Consider the following 16,581-nt stretch of genomic DNA (forward strand, 5'->3'; position numbering starts at 1 on the left):
TAAGCCAATTCCAAGGTCTGTAACATGCCGACATCTACCCGGTCTAAAACCTATTTGTTTTCCTTTTAACTCTTTTAAACTTGAATATAAACAATGAGGGATATTGTGACAAAGGCTGTTACCCCATAGGAGCGAAAAAGTTACAGTTAATGGATATAAAAATACTTGAGGGCTTGATGAAAGATTTTTAACGCTTTTATTTATGTCGAAGAATACACAAATAAAAAAAAAAGCAATGAATAAATAAATAAATAAAAATAAATTATAATCAGTTTATTTAAAAAGTGCAAGGATCTAATATTAAAACTATACTTATTTAATTTAACTTTTATATATTAGGTTAGGCTTAATACTGGTATTCACAATTTCTTCCATATACGGCTTTACTTGAAAGAAATTATTCAGTGATCTGGAGCAATCATATTTTTTGTGTTGTACATATTTTTCAAGCCGTCGAAAATCAACGAAGACCAGTCCGAAGAAAATCTATTCTCTCCTTACTATTCTTGAAGAATTTCATTAACAGATTTTTAATCTTCCTTAGGGAGCAATATCAAAAGTCTTAGTAAAGCATGAGAACTGTGATTTAGTATTGATCACACGAATGGGATTAACTGACTTACGAATCGAATTTCGAATATTTATCTCAGACTGAAATTGCATCGTGTATTTGAGTTGTATATTTCGAAATCACTCTTTTTTCTCGACTAGTTATAGACTAAAATTTTTCTACTAAACTTTTACGAAGCCCTTGTCGGCTCAGGCGATCAACTGGTTCACTGGGAATATTAGTTATATTTGAATTCAGATAAATCGTTTAGATATAACTTCATACTTATGGTCCTCCAAATTGTCTTATATCGAGCCATGCTATTTTGTCTTACTTAAGTTCTGTGTATTATGTTGTACAGAAATCTATCTAATGGAGATAACCCTTAATATCACATTAAAGGGATTATCCGATTAAGTTAATATCCAATTTATATGAATTTCGCTAGAGCCGCGATGACCTGGTGGTAAGGTCCTGGCTTCGGAATCGGAAGGTTTCAGGTTTGAGATCCAATTCCACCGAAGAACTGTCGTGTAAGCTGATCTGGTGCACGTCAAATCCATTGGGGCCAAATACCCTCCAGCTGGTGTGGCTTGGAAGCTTGGAGAAGGAGGTGCCAGCTCAGGTGTCGTCCTCGTAGTGTTGCTTCAAAACGGGATGTTAATATAGCCAAACCATACTAAACTCTTAAGTTTCGCGATATTGTAACATCGCATTTTCTATTTGCCTTGTAAATTATACTGATAATAAACATAGTTCTTCTTTTCTTGTTTTCAACAATGGAAGAAAATCACGCAATTAAGTATTTGATAAAAAAAAATGAAAAATGTTTGAATTTCAGGACAATAATGTAACTGTATTTGGATATGTATTCTGTATCTGTACTAGAAAAGGAAATATTTTTACAAAATTGGCAAAATTTAGCAAAAATTCTCCCTTTCCCAACTATTAAATTGATATCATTAATAGGTAAATTTTTTAAATTTTGTAATGGTGCAAAATTTATTTTGGTATAGTAATATTTCCAAAAAGTTAATACTGAAAAAAATCTGAAATTTTGCTTAATTTTTAATTAATTAGAATTTCTATTTAAATCTTTCCCTAAAAATGGATTTAGATGAACATTTCCACCTCCAAAATATATTTGTGCCCAGTTTGGTAGTTCTAAGTCTGGCTTATAGAGCACCAACACGAATATACATTCACCTTTATTATTAGTAGAGTCAGAGATAAAGAAAAAAGAGATTCAAAATGTTTACTTTAACCCTTTAAAGGACCATTTTTTTCTAGTCATATTATGTTAAAATATTTTTAGGCTTGAAATTAGAATAAGAAAAGGGACTCATTTAGCTTATTAGATAAATTTAATTTGATTAATTCATTAATTTGATTAATTAATAATTAAGTAACAAATCAAGACACATCATTTTGTCTGAGATAAAGAATTGAAGCATCTAAGTTTCTGACTTACTAAAAAAATTTGTCAGAACTTATGCCAACCTACATAATTTCATACAAAGATTGATAAATTTGGTGGGAAGCATACTTCCCACGGCTCTAGAAAGGGTTTTAAATGATCAACGTCAATGAATCATTCTGAGGATTTAAAATAGTAAAAATAATTGCTAAGTATATATTTTTATGTTCCCCAAACTATTTCATAATCACAATTTTTTTAAAACTATCTATTTTATTTATTATTTTGGAATTTTGTCTAATATTTTCACTTTCTGCCAACTTGTTTTCCCCTTGTTTTGAGTTTCAACTCCACAAAGTGTTGTGGATTATGTTCAGAAGATTTTATTGCTTTGTTTAAAATCCATTGCACCCTATTGAAGCTACAGTCTAAATGTTTATTCGTGAGGATGCAGGAAAAATGAATGTAGTCAGTAACACGTGATTCTTATAGTCTTGAAGGAAATTTCTAGGAAAACAGCGTACGTTATTCTGGAAGCTCATTAAGCACCAAAAATTGCACCTGTTCATTAGTCAGTTCTGGTGTAGTTTCTTCCGGCATGTATGTATGCACAATTATTCATTATCTAATATGTAGATGTTATTTTCAGTGATTTATAATTGCAATTCTTATTCACATTGTGCTGATGTCATGTCCCTGAACCAGTTAATTTCGAATTTATTTTTTTAAAGTCCCTCAAATCCTCCTTTTTACCTTCTCGCATACGCAGTTTAGAGAAAGTATAGTAATCGTCAAAAAAAAAAAAAAAAAAAAAAAAAAAAAAAAAAACGAACTCGAAATCTTGACGAGTCTCCATGTTTTAGACTTCGTTGAGTTTAAAAAACATATTTTTGGAAAATGCCTGCTTGTGTATGACAAAGATAACTCAAAAACAAGCTGAGCTAGACAGCTGAAATTTGGTACACGGTCTTTACAGAAAATTTGCAGAAATCTGCTCAGAGGAAGTCCGTCTATTCGGCTGTTCGTATATAATTTAACACGATAATTACAAAACGAAGAGAACTAGATGGATTTTATTAATGGCCGCGGTGGCCTGGTGGTAAGGTCTCATCTTGTGAGCCATAGGGTTTCAGGTTCGAGACCCGATTCCACCGAAGAACCGTCGTGTAAGGGGCTCTGTTGCACGTTAAATCTGTTATGCCAAACGTCCCCCCGCTGGCGTGGAGTGGAGAGGGGGGTGCCAGCTCAGGTGTCGTCCTCGTCATCTGACCGCGGTTCAAAATGACGAGGTCCGTCCCAAAATAGCCCTAGTGTTGCTTTACAACGGGAGGTGAATAAAACTAAATGGATTTCATTTACCAATTTCAATTTATTTACTAGCTTTTTACGTTTTATGTTTTATCAGCCGGCGTCCTGGCATAGGGGTAGCGTATCTTCCCCGTGTTCTGGGCGTCCTGGGTTCGAGTCCCGGTACGGGCATGGTTGTTCTTCCTCCGTTCTATCTGTGAGATGTGTGAATGTGCCCCCCCTGTAAAAAGGGGTTGTGCAAGCGAATGAGATGTGTGAGTAGCTAAGACGTACTCTTGGCCCTAGTTGGCGCTACTAAAACAAGAGACGCTCCCTTGGCTTAAAATCGCTGAGTTCGTCAGCGAGCTTGTCCATGGCAAGTGCCATTATAAACAACAACAACATGTTTTATCAAGTTCATTTGTTTTAAAACAGCCAGACAGACTACTTGTACAAATTTACAAATTTGGTCGTAATTCCATATATTAAATTTCTTCCGTGTGTTTTAAAGCATTTTTGAGTTACCGTGTTCACAGACAGAGGGACTGACTGACAGACAAACATAATATCCGAAATGTGTTTTTTGTATGCAGGAAAATCCGAAACGTAGAGATTATGTCGAAATCTCGAGTTCTAATTTTTTGAAAATTACAATACTTTTTCTTCATATACAAGAAAATAAAAAACTATTTTTGTAATGATTTTAATTTAATTATCTTGCATTTTTTTTCCTTCTGAATTTTATTGTTAATTACATTTTAATGTTGTAATGAAATTCAAACTTCTTTCTTTGTTCATCACAGGTCTGCTCATGCGATTTTTCTTCCACTGTTTAATTACCTGTTCAGTTTTTAAGTGGAATTAGAATGTGAAATCTCATTGAATCTGTGGATGAAAATGAGCAATTATTAGATGCATTAACCGTAACTGTTTTCCTTGGCCCTCTAGCGGCCGCTGCAATAAACAGTTAGTTCAAGTCTTGGAAGCAAGCGGTAAACATGATGTTGCCTCTAGTATCATTTTAATTTATATTTGTAATTAAATGTTATTGTCGCAAATAATTTTGTCTCCTTGTAAATCATGTCCTTTAAGTGGCATGATTTATTGACTTTTATCATCTTCCCTGATAGAATTTAAATTTTGGCACCCTTACGGTCACATAGATGCATTAACCGGTTAATTACGTCTTTAATGCAAGATATTGTCATTGTATCTAATTCAATAAGGAATGTTCATGTACTCAATTGTAATGTTATTAAAATAACATGGGTTTAAAGTCCACCATAATCTGTTGTTTAAAAATATTATGTTGAAGAAACCAAGAAGTTTTGCTCAAGGGATTAATTGAAATTAAACGCAACAAATATTTCCTGCAAATTAACTGGTCGGTAAAAGTGGTCAATATAACATGAATTTCACTTTTCGATAGCATTTAAGAATTCGAAAATTCGACAGCATTTGAAGTACATCAAATGTTGCACATTGCGTGTTGCAGGAAGAAAAAGCACGTGACGTTACAGCGAAGCGAAAGACAATGAACAGTTGGAAATTAGAGGGCAAGTATAGTTACGCTTATCATGTGATTTGATATAACTTTAATTTCTTTGTAAGGTTATTTATTCTTGTTGCATTTTAAAGATGCATGCACTATATCTTATCATAAGTGAATATATCTAATCAAATAAATAGTGCATTTTCATGTAATAATTCCATTAGAAAGTAAACCTTAAAAAGCAGTTCCTGTTGTTTTGCAATAATTGACGTCATATTCTCTTACAGCTCTGAAATCTGTATCATTTATTGTCTTAAAAGATTTAACTAAGTTACAAATTTCAGAATTTATTACTATAACTCATCTTGCTAGCTTCTGGATTTTTATGAATTAAGTGGCACCAGTATTCACATTATATGTATGCGAGTTATATATTATTTATTAAGTAGAATTATGTGCCTATAATTATTGAGAACAAACAATTTAAAGAAAACATTTAAAACTGTGCCGCCAGCCTTTTTATTTGTTACTTACAACTTACACTGTACTGTATATTTCTTTTAAAAATAATTAATTATACAGCGAATATAACATGCAATAGTTATATTTGCTAATTGATATTGCTTTATAGTTGGTTATTTAATTATCAACTATACAGCAAAGATTTCCTATCCTTTTAATTGCAGAAATTATTTTGATATATTGTGGCTCTATTTCTAAAAATAGCAAATGTGTATAGCTTTCATATCATATGAATGGTATGTCTAAATATGTACACTGTGCTCTGTTTTTTCTTTTATCAGTTTTCTTAACGACATTCTTAAAAATTTTCATTATTACCTTATATTAAAATACTCATTATTGTCACATTTACCTTATTGTGCTACCGTAATATAATCGTTCTCAACTGCACTCTTTTTTCCTTTAACTTCTATGCCAAAATCCCCTCGAGAACCATGCTATGAAAGTTCACAAGTTTCAGTATAGAAATGATACCGATAAATAAAGGTCAAATTTATATATTACCATTTTTTTTCATATAATTGTTGAATTTTTTATTAAATTGTTTTCTATATACCTTTGTATACTGGAAAAATAAATATGATTTAGAAAGTAAAATGTTTTTTTCAAGAACACTATTTAATTTGAGAAGAAAATTTATGTTCAAACGACGCAATTACTTTTTTTATGATAATATATTTTGGAAAAAAAAAACATATATCAAGAAAAATATCTGCAGAATATATTGGCTGATTTTTAGTAAATTTAGTTTGAGTGTAAAGAAAATGCGTTCTCATAGACCGCACCTCCCCAGTTAAGGTATATAAAATCTGAAGAGTTTATTTTTAACAAAATCATGAAAGAATGAAAAGTATTTATAGTATCATTTATTCGTTTAAAAAATAGTTTTACAATTTAACAACGAACAAAAAGTCCTTACAATTTATCGTTTTATGAATTTAAATGTGAAGTCAAAACAATCAAGAATTTATTTAACGTTTTTTATATATTTTTTTTATTTTATGCGAACATCTGTGGTTGTTTGTGAATCATAGATCATTCGTGGAAGAAGATGTGTCTGCACAACGTTTGCAGACAGACAATTGTTTGGATTATTATCGTATTATTGAATAACTAGCGTTTATCTTGATAGTCAGCATCCGGTTTACGTTCGGACCATCTGATTTTTGAACCGATAAGATTCTTTGTCTCGTACTCACAGTCGGATCGATAAGAAAAGAACTGAATCGGAAGTCTGTAACAACGCAGCCAATTTATGAATCTTTTATCAAGTAGCTAAATCTATGCTCTAATGATGTCCCGGTGTGTAAGTACAGCAGGCACTTATTTTCTTTTTTTTTAAACAATTCGATGCATTAAATTGGATTTTTTTCACATTTTCAAGATAACTACATTTGACTTTATTGGGTTTTCCTTCTTTTTTTTCAAAACATTGCCTATAACTTGTTTAAAAATAGTGCCTCTTTTGATTTACGCAAACATGTGTTTGACTTTAGTTTTAAATCAAGATCCGAAACCTCCAAAATATTTGTCTTGTATTTGGATCTCGTTCATTTCGTTTTGAATATTTATTATTCGTTTGCATATTTATTCACTTAAGACAAAGATTTGTTCATTGCACCGAAATATATATATATGCAACATTATTTGTTGTGAAGCAGAATGCAGTTTGAAGACAGTGAAGATACTTTTAATTTCGTGACGTCGTTTTATTTCATTTTAAAGAAGCGGGCATATGTTCAAGCGATGAGCACACAGAAAGGAATGAGGAAAAAGCTCTTGGACATTTTATCCCTGGTCTTATATAACCTATGATTTTGATAGGGAAAACATTTCTTCATAGGGCTAATATATTACTAGATTTCGATAGGGATTTTCGTTACACACGCGGAGAAGGCAGGGGAAACACAGGGAGACTTTAAAAAAGAATTTGCCTGATCAGCGCTATTTTATCTCTTCACGCGCAGTGTGGGAAAGTTAGATTTTAGCTGATTCAACAATTTAACAAAGCTTCTCTTGAATTAATTAAGTAGAGACAGTGGAATTGGATCATGAAATAAGAGAATATTTTAGAATGAAGTTACTATGGGCTAAATTAAGATAAAATCTTTAAAATTAATTAAATTGAAATTAGAGTTAAAATATTACATTTATATATATATATATATATATATATATATATATATATATATAATTGTTTGAATTTATATTTTAACGAATTATTTTCCACATCTCTTTACCGTTTTTTACGTATTTTTAACAATTAAAATTAAAAAATAAACAAATGAAAGGTCCAAATGACGCACCGTCTTGAATGGTGAGAGAGAGACACCATCCTAGTGTAAAGAGTTAAATGAAAACAAACCCACATTAGTTCTTCAGTTTTCTGCACGATGTCACTGCTTCACAGTTAAAATGTTACAGTTAACTCTCTACTAACTTTTGTTCTTTCTATTTAATTGACACTTAGTTTCGGAAATTGGTCAACGTATTGATTCAGTTATGAATCTTTAGAACAAATAAAGCGATTTTGGATTATGTAGAATTTTAAGAATTATGGCGTCTTTGAAGGATTTTAACTTTAAAAAGTGATAATTCGATGCATTGGAGTGATGGCCAAGGGTTTTATATAGGCACTTAAGAAAGTTAAATTACTGACAATCTGCTCAGCTCTAGCGCGCCTAGTCTCGTGAAAATAAAAATATTCCATATAGTATTATGACCTACATTGTTAGATAGTTCAATATTATTCCTTTAAATTATATTATACTATTATAACACAATGTACATAAATAACAAATCCCTTTGCACAACAAATGCTAGTAAATATTATATTAGTGGAAAAATTAAAAGCAAAGAATAATATGAAATCATGAAAGTTTCATAAACCACCACACTGGCATCATCATAGGCTTTTACAACTTCGAAACTATTCCATTCAAGATCCATGATGCATTGGACTTGATGTTTGGAGTCACATGTCCTGAGACATGTGTGGTGTGGAAGTTAAGAGAGGGAAGGCTCGCACAGATGCATTTGACCACATTTTAAAAGTTAGCTAAATTTTCGATGTCCTTCGTGTAATAAGACATTAATCCAATGAATGATCATGAAAATGCTTCTTGTTATCTGATCATGTTCCAAAATTATGAGCTTTGTCGGAGGAATAAATATCGTGTGTCTTCGAATCAAGAAGGTAATATAAATATTTTTTTAAATCGAATTTGGCGATTCTTTCCCTAATAATACTTTTCAAAAATAAATTTATGCAATTAAATATTAGATAGATTAGAAATATATATATATATATAATATAAAACATGGTGGCTGATTTTGATCAAATGGGTTTTTTTTCCACATAAAAAGGAAATTAAATTTTCAAACGATTATATATCCTATATATTTTTTTCTTTTTTGCTTCATAATCTAGAATAGAAAGAAAATTTGTATCAAACTGGATAAAATAAAGTGAATAAATGAAAAATATATCATACTAAAAAAAAAAGGGATATAAAATAATTGGTCGATGTTTTGATAGATTAATTTCTTATTATTTTGAGAGATTTACCGATTACTTTATAAATTATATTCAAATGTTACCCGAGTGTGGGTATCCGGCTCCAGACATTCAGGTTACAGTCTAAATTGGACTATAAAATTCTTAAATATTTTCATGTTATTGTGAAGGGATTTCTATAGACATCATTATCTTAATTAGTAAAAAGTGCTCGTTAGCTTTAATGAAGCTTATTTTGATTAGTTCTTATGGGTAATTAGTTCCTTTCTCGAAAATTACGTATTGTGAAATGCTAATATTTCATACTTGATTGCCACGTGAATCCGTTGTCGTTCCGATTCCTTAATTATATGATTCCTCTACTGCAATTAAGAGCTAGCAGAAAATGGATTATGTAATTTATTACTTGTTCTGAATTATGGCGCGATTCAGATCATGTAATCATTGCTGTGATCACATGATCTGAAAGGCAAAGTAACTACACTATTCAGATCATGATTAGCGGCAGAAGACTTGTTAAATATTTAATTTACTTTCTTGTATAATTATATATTTTTTTATGCATTTTTTTCACATATCTTTTTTTTTGTATTTTTATGTATAGTAGAACTTAAAATTTAGCAGAATTCTTACTTCGATTATATATTTAAAAAGAATCAACTACTTACTTTCTCGCATAAGTAATACAGAGGAAGTAATGTAATCATTAAAAAATTCGAATTCATGATTTTGATGAATTTCTTGTTCCAGATATCACTAAATCCAAATAAATAAAAATTAGGAATTATATCTGTCTGTCTGTGAATACAGTAATTCAAAAATGCTTTGAAATTTGTTATATGAACTTTACACAGAATTTGTAGCTTTCTATTAAATTTTGAACAAATCATTCAGAGGAAGTCTACCTGCTCGTTTATCTAGAATACAAGTGAACACGATAATTACAAAATAAAGAGAGCTAGATAGATAAAATTTAGAACTTGGGTTTAATTATACGACCTGGAGACCATCTACAGTCTATAGTTTCGCATACATGTAAACGCAGTAACTTAAATAAATGTAATTTAGTTTGTGATCTTTTGACTGCAGTTGTAGTTCTGCGTCAAATTTTGGTTTCTGTCGATCTGAAAAGAAAAAACTCTAAAAGTATATTTGGTTTTCTTGTACATGAGTATAAACCGCATGTAAGAGATTAATCACAAAAGATAGCTTTCTAGATTCTTACGAAAGATCGCTCTTTTGTAGCAATTGTTCGTCACTCCCATGCAATTAATACACGTGTACCTGGTTTTTTTTTACTATATATTCTACAAAGTACACAACTCCCATGTGCGATGTACAAAATAAAAAAAAAATGAGCATTCGAGTCTTTTGAGGCCTTGTGGTCCACTACCATGGTCTACAGTTTTTAGCGGGAAGGAGATATACAATACTGTTCCGACCTGTCACTGTGCTGCCCTCTTGCGGCAAAAGGGAAAACACTTCAGTGTATCGTGTAGCGTGAGCGAGTGTGTGTGCGGTAGCAAGGCTGCGCCTGCTACGCAATGATGGCCAGAATAAAGGAAAAAGAGTCCAAATTTATTCTTGTGTTGTGATTTTTTAATAATGTGAGAGCTATCGACATAAATTTAGTGCTTGTGTAATCATATGGTCCGTCTCGGAGGAGTGGAAATAGCGATCAGCGATGGATTACGTTTTTTTTGTGTGTGAAAATATGCGAAGTGGATTAGCGTAGGCTTAGGAAACGAAACTTGTGCTTGAGTGGTGTTTTTTGTTTCTGTTCTCTGTGTTTTCGCGTATTCTCTCGTCCCAATTCTCAAGGATAATTATTGTGGGTAAGTGTTCAATTACTTAAATTTTCGTTATGTCTTTGTCTAGTTTGAAGAAAGACGAATTAAAGAGTTTGTGTACGGAATTAAATATTGAATTTGCATCTTCCGCTAAAGTTGTAGATTTGATAAGTATAATTGAGAATAGTGACATTTATAAGCAAAAAATTGAGGTCGTGAAAAATTTAATTAAAGAGATTTCAGACGAAAGAAGTAAAAATTCTGATCAAGCCGAAAACGAAAGGCGTTCATTAGAACAAAAATTGGAGATTGAAAGGCTTTCGCTTTTGCGTGTAGAGAAAGAAATAGAGCTTTTAAAGCTCAAATCCTCATCGTGTGAGCTTAACGATAATGAACAGAGTTTTAGTTTAGAGAATTTAATTAAGAGTATCAAAGTTTTGACGATTCCTGTTCCCAAAAATGCTGAATGTTTTAATCTCTTTTTCAATTCGCTCGAAAAAGCTTTCAAAACAAAAGCAGTTAGTGATAAATTTAAAGCGGAAATTCTATTAAATCTTTTAGGGGATAGAATTGGCAATTTAATGGTTTATATCAAAGAAGAAGAGTTGAGTGACTATGAAAAAATTAAATCTATTGTCTTAAAACAATTTCAACCAACTTATCAAGAATGTCTAAAACAATTTAAAAGTGCAGTAAAATTGCCAACAGAAAATTATGTGCAATTTGCTTCAAGAGTTAGATCTGTTTTTGAGTATTACATTCAACTTCGTAATGTGAATGATTTTTCTAAATTGTGTGAGTTAATGGTTTCTGATCAGATTTTTAGCACTCTTCCTCAAGATTTAAAAAGTCATATCAGTATTAAACAAGGAGAATCTGTTTTTAATGTGCAGGAATTAAGTAGAGAATGTGATTTATTTGTGGCTTCTAAAACCGAAACCAAAACCAAAACTGAGTACGGTTCGTTTTCCCGCGCATTCGTTACGAATAGAAATGAGCAAAGGAATTTCGGTAAAGGAAATTTTGAGAATCGTAATAGAAATGTTTCTAAAGTGTTCTTATCGAATAATATTTCTAAATGCGTTATGTGCCAGAACAACCACTCAATATTTAAATGTCAGGAATTTCAAAAACTTTCTGTTAGTGATAGAGTTGCATTTGTGAAATCCCAAAACTTATGTTTTAAATGCCTCTCACCAATGTGCAAAGTGAAAAAGTGTTCTGCAAGAAATTGCTTTTGTAATAAACCTCATAATAGGTTACTTCATTATCCCAGAGAGTTTGATCATTTCAGTGGGAGTGGTAAAAACGAAACTAGTACCATAGTTAATAAAGGGGAAAGTTCAACTTTAAACCCGGAAGTTAATTCCTTTTATCCAACTTCTTGCGCAACTAATGAAAATGTGCAATCGACATTTTCAGCTACGAGTACGGTTGAAAATAAACAAATGAGAACTGTATTGTTAAGCACGGCTAAATTTTATATTCGAGATAAATTTGGGAATCTGCAATGTGTTAGAGGGTTACTGGATGTAGGAAGTCAGTCCGATATTATGACTTCGGAGTGTGCAAACAGATTAGGGTTAAAACAAGAAAAAATAAATGTAACAATTTCATGTTTAAATAATTCCTCAATGACTGTTACCAAATTTATTAAAGCTGAAATTTCAAATGCTGATAAGAGCTTTAAGCAAAATTTTGAGTTTCTTGTTGTAGATAAAATCACTGAGTGTTAAAGAACAAATTCCTTCTAATATTAATTTGGCTGATAATTTTATGGTTCCCCAAAAAGTTGATTGTCTCCTAGGTGCTAAATCGTTCTATCATTTGTTGAGGCCAGAAAAGATCTACTCATCAAATGCAGAGTTGTTTTTTCAAAATAGTGTTTTTGGATTTTTGGCTTGCGGTAGTGTAATGGAATTTGATTCCCCAAAAATTCATTGTGGGTTAATTATTGATGAAGATTTAAACAATACCATGAAAAAATTCTGGGAACTAGAAACTGTTGAGTTAGAGACCCCTAAATCCCATGAGGCAAAAATCGCTGAGGAACATTTTGTTAAAACTCATTATAGAGAGCCTAGTGGAAAATATGTAATCACAATCCCACTTAAAGAGGAACCTAGTTGTTTAGGCGAGTCTAAAAGTATAGCATTAAAAAGATTAAATTCACTTTGGAAGGACAGTGAGTGTGGTTCAGTGAAAACGTTTGAACTGTCGACAATTACTTACGGTACTACTAGTGCCCCATTTTTAGCTACTCGAACGCTAATTCAAATTGCAAGGGATGAGGGACACAATTTTCCTCTTGCAGCAGCCGTTGTTGAGAAAGATTTTTATGTGGACGATGTGCTATCTGGTGCTAAGACTTTACCCGTATGCATAGAAATGCAACAGCAGCTCACTTCCATGTTAAAACGAGCTGGCATGAACTTGCATAAATGGCGAGGCAATCATCCTCAGTTGTCTACCACTTCTGGATGCAACTACGACTTTGCAGACTGTGATAACAAAACTTTAGGTGTCACGTGGGACCATACTAATGACTGTTTTTGTTTTAAGGTGTCCATAAGTTCAACGGATGTTCATACTAAACGAACAGTTCTATCCACAATAGCCAAGTTGTTTGACCCTCTGGGCCTCCTTGGTCCTGTGATTTCACTAGCGAAAATCTTTCTACAAAAATTGTGGCTTCTAAATCTTCAATGGGATGATCAGCTTCCTCCTGAAAATCATAGTGAATGGGAGAAGTTTTCAACCGAGTTACAGTGCATTAACAACATCAAGGTGAGCAGATGTATTCTTCCATTTTCCGACGTCGAAGCTATAGAGCTTCATGGTTTCAGCGACGCTTCTGAAGCTGCCTTTGGAGCTGTTGTGTACTGCAAATCCCAAACACCTGCTGGTGAGGTTGTTGTCAAGATGGTGGCCAGTAAATCCAGAGTGGCTCCACTGAAGAAGCTCACGATCCCGAGATTGGAGCTCTGCGCTGCTGTGCTGCTGGTGAAATTGATGCAGCGTATCCAGTCGGCTATTCGACTGAAAGTGTCCAATATCTATTACTGGAGCGATAGTATGATTGTGCTGTCATGGATTAAAAAAGAGACGTCCCAGTTAAAAACCTTCGTGGCAAACCGTGTAGCCACACTTCAAGACCTTTCGTGTCAGGAGCAGTGGAGACATGTTTCGTCAGGAGATAATCCAGCTGATCTTATCAGTCGTGGTGTAAATCCGTCCAAAATGCTCGAGAGTCACTTGTGGTGGGAAGGCCCTGCCTTTCTAAAAAACAGTGAATATCCGTGCAGAGAAATCTCTGACTCTGTGATAAAGGACGATGTAGACTGTGAACTCAAAAAAGTTTACTGTGAAAGTGTTTTAGTTACTACATTGAACAATTCATGTGTTACTGATATTCTTAATTGTAGTAATAGTTATACTAAAATATTGCATGTAATAAGTTATGTTTTCAGATTTCTCCACAACTTGAGGAGTCCAACTGAAAGGAGACTGGGTCCCTTGAAAACAGAGGAAATTAGGAAGGCTGAAACCTTCATAATAAAGGAAATCCAGAGTAGGGAATTTTCAGAAGAGTTAAGGTGTTTAAATAAAAATAAACCTTTTCTTGGCAAAAGTATGTCATCGGATGAAAGATTTAATATTATTATGGATTGATGAAAATTGTACAACTTTCGATTCTGTTTCACCATTATGGTAATGTGATAGAACTGCTGTTTTATGGAAATTATTCTGTTATAAGCAATTTTGTGAAATTTTTATATATTAACTGTTAAACTGCTTCATAGTATTGCATAAGAAATTGTGATTTAAATTAATGTAGCTATTTATATCAAACTCATGTGAAAATTGAATATGAGATTAATATCTGTTAGTAATATATAGAAAAAAATATTTTGTTATGCATATTACTTACTTTATTAAATATTTTCTATTCTCTAGCTTTATCCAAGTGGAAGGTAGAAAAAGATAATGTAAAAATCAATGAGTTAGTGCTTCTTAAAGATGAAAACCTACCCCCTCAAAAATGGGCATTAGGTAGAATAATTGAATGTTATCTGGGTGAAGATAAAAGGGTCAGAGTTGTAAAAGTTAAAACTCAATCTGGAGTTTATAAAAGAGCCATTTCAAAAATTTGTATTTTACCTATTGATGTGTAATCTTATATTAGTGTTCTTTATTGTGTGATTAATGTTATTACCTTGTAATGTGTAGTGTTTAAAATCTGAATTTGTGTGTTTTTATTCAGCATTGTGCATTGAATTGTGATATTTCATAGTTTTTCCTTGTGTGTGTGTGTTGACAACATTATGTCAAGGCGGGCGGTATGTTCCGACCTGTCACTGTGCTGCCCTCTTGCGGCAAAAGGGAAAACACTTCAGTGTATCGTGTAGCGTGAGCGAGTGTGTGTGCGGTAGCAAGGCTGCGCCTGCTACGCAATGATGGCCAGAATAAAGGAAAAAGAGTCCAAATTTATTCTTGTGTTGTGATTTTTTAATAATGTGAGAGCTATCGACATAAATTTAGTGCTTGTGTAATCAAATACTTTTATTAGAGAAAGATGTATGCGAAAATGTCACGGAGAGTCCACCCCCATCCCCCTGTTATACATAAAATCTTGTGCATTTTATTTGATGTTCAGTTTGCGAGTTGCTAAGTTGCAATGTCCACAACAGTAAAATGTCAGTTTTAAAGTAGTGATAAAAATTGTTTCAAAGGCTTTCATTTTTACGTCATTTTATACGTCAAATGAAAGCGAAATCTTATATTCCAAGCAACTGTCATTCTGATTCATTCTGCCTTGATTTATTTATCACTTAAAAGAATCTGAACCGCGATTGATTTCTAATATAGTTTCATTGCACGGTAGTCTGAAAATGAATCTGTTATATTATTTCTGCTTAGTTATTTCCATTCTTTTCACTACCGATAACTTTTCATGCCAAAACAAAAGCTTTGATGTTATTGCCATTTCCCCCCCCCCTGTAATTTGACTTTATGATCTTTTATTTCACCTTCTCTTTTGTAATTCTAGTGGGTATATTGTTTTAACATTTTGCTTTAAAACATTTACTTATCAATTCCAATATGTAAATTTATTTAATAGATAATTATAGACATAATATTTTGTCTGTAAAAATTATTTTATTTGCACTTTTTCGCTTTTTTTTGTTGTTATTTAATGAGTGGTAAATTTGATTTATTTTAGTTTTTATCTGGTGCTTGGTGTTGCAATCACAAAATCTGTTCTTTTATCATTAAACCTTACGCGTGATCTAATTAGGCATAATATAATTGGTTTAAATTGATATATCTTAGTGTAAATAAAAATCACTATGGGCATTTATGTATATGTTCCGCCGGCGTCCTGGCATAGGGGTAGGGCGTCTTCCCCCGTAATCTGGGCGTCCTGGGTTCGAGTCCCGGTTTGGGCATGGTTGTTCTACCTCTGAGATGTGTGAATGTGTCCTCCTGTGAAAAAGGGGTTGTGCAAGCAAATGAGTGATGCGTGAGTAGCAAAGTCGTACTCTTGGCCTTAGTTGGCGCTACTATAAAAACAAGAGACGCTCCCCCACCGGCTTAAATCGCTGTCTTCGTAACAGTGGGCTTGTCAGTGGCAAGTGCCATGAGAAACAACAACAAAAATGTATCAACTTTTCAAAAATTAAAAACTAATTGAATTAATTAGAAGTTAAGCGAAATGAATTAATTTTGTCTTTTTCTCATAGAAATATCAGGGAAGATTTGCTGTAGAAATATTTATAAAGCATCTTAAAATTCAAAATTTTATTATTTCAATGATATCAATTTCATATCTGCACAGTATTTCTTTCGCGGTTTTAGGATATCGTATTCATATGTTTAAGGTTAAACAGATTTCCTAATTGATAGATTTTGTCTAAAATCTGATGAATTGAAGCTCTACGTCAAGAAAGATCCCATACGAGATTTATTTCTTGTAAGTCGTTGCGTTATTACTTTCTCGTATTC

At 32.5% G+C, this 16,581-nt stretch overlaps 1 protein-coding gene across 2 annotated transcripts in view; it reads left to right on the forward strand.

Moving 5' to 3' along the window:
* Positions 1–16,581, forward strand: part of LOC129991685 (diacylglycerol lipase-beta-like) — a 160,989-nt gene that overhangs the window by 66,045 nt on the left and 78,363 nt on the right. Inside the window, exon 1 of one of the 2 annotated variants that reach the window (XM_056098253.1) lies at positions 8,447–8,464. The exons of the other annotated variant lie outside the window; for it this stretch is intronic. The gene's annotated coding sequence lies outside the window, so the exon portion shown is untranslated. Of the gene's footprint in view, positions 1–8,446; positions 8,465–16,581 lie in introns of those variants that run through there. 2 annotated transcript variants of the gene reach the window in all.

Source organism: Argiope bruennichi, chromosome 2 (assembly GCF_947563725.1).
Source record: "Argiope bruennichi chromosome 2, qqArgBrue1.1, whole genome shotgun sequence".
NCBI classification, from domain to species: Eukaryota; Metazoa; Arthropoda; class Arachnida; order Araneae; family Araneidae; genus Argiope; species Argiope bruennichi.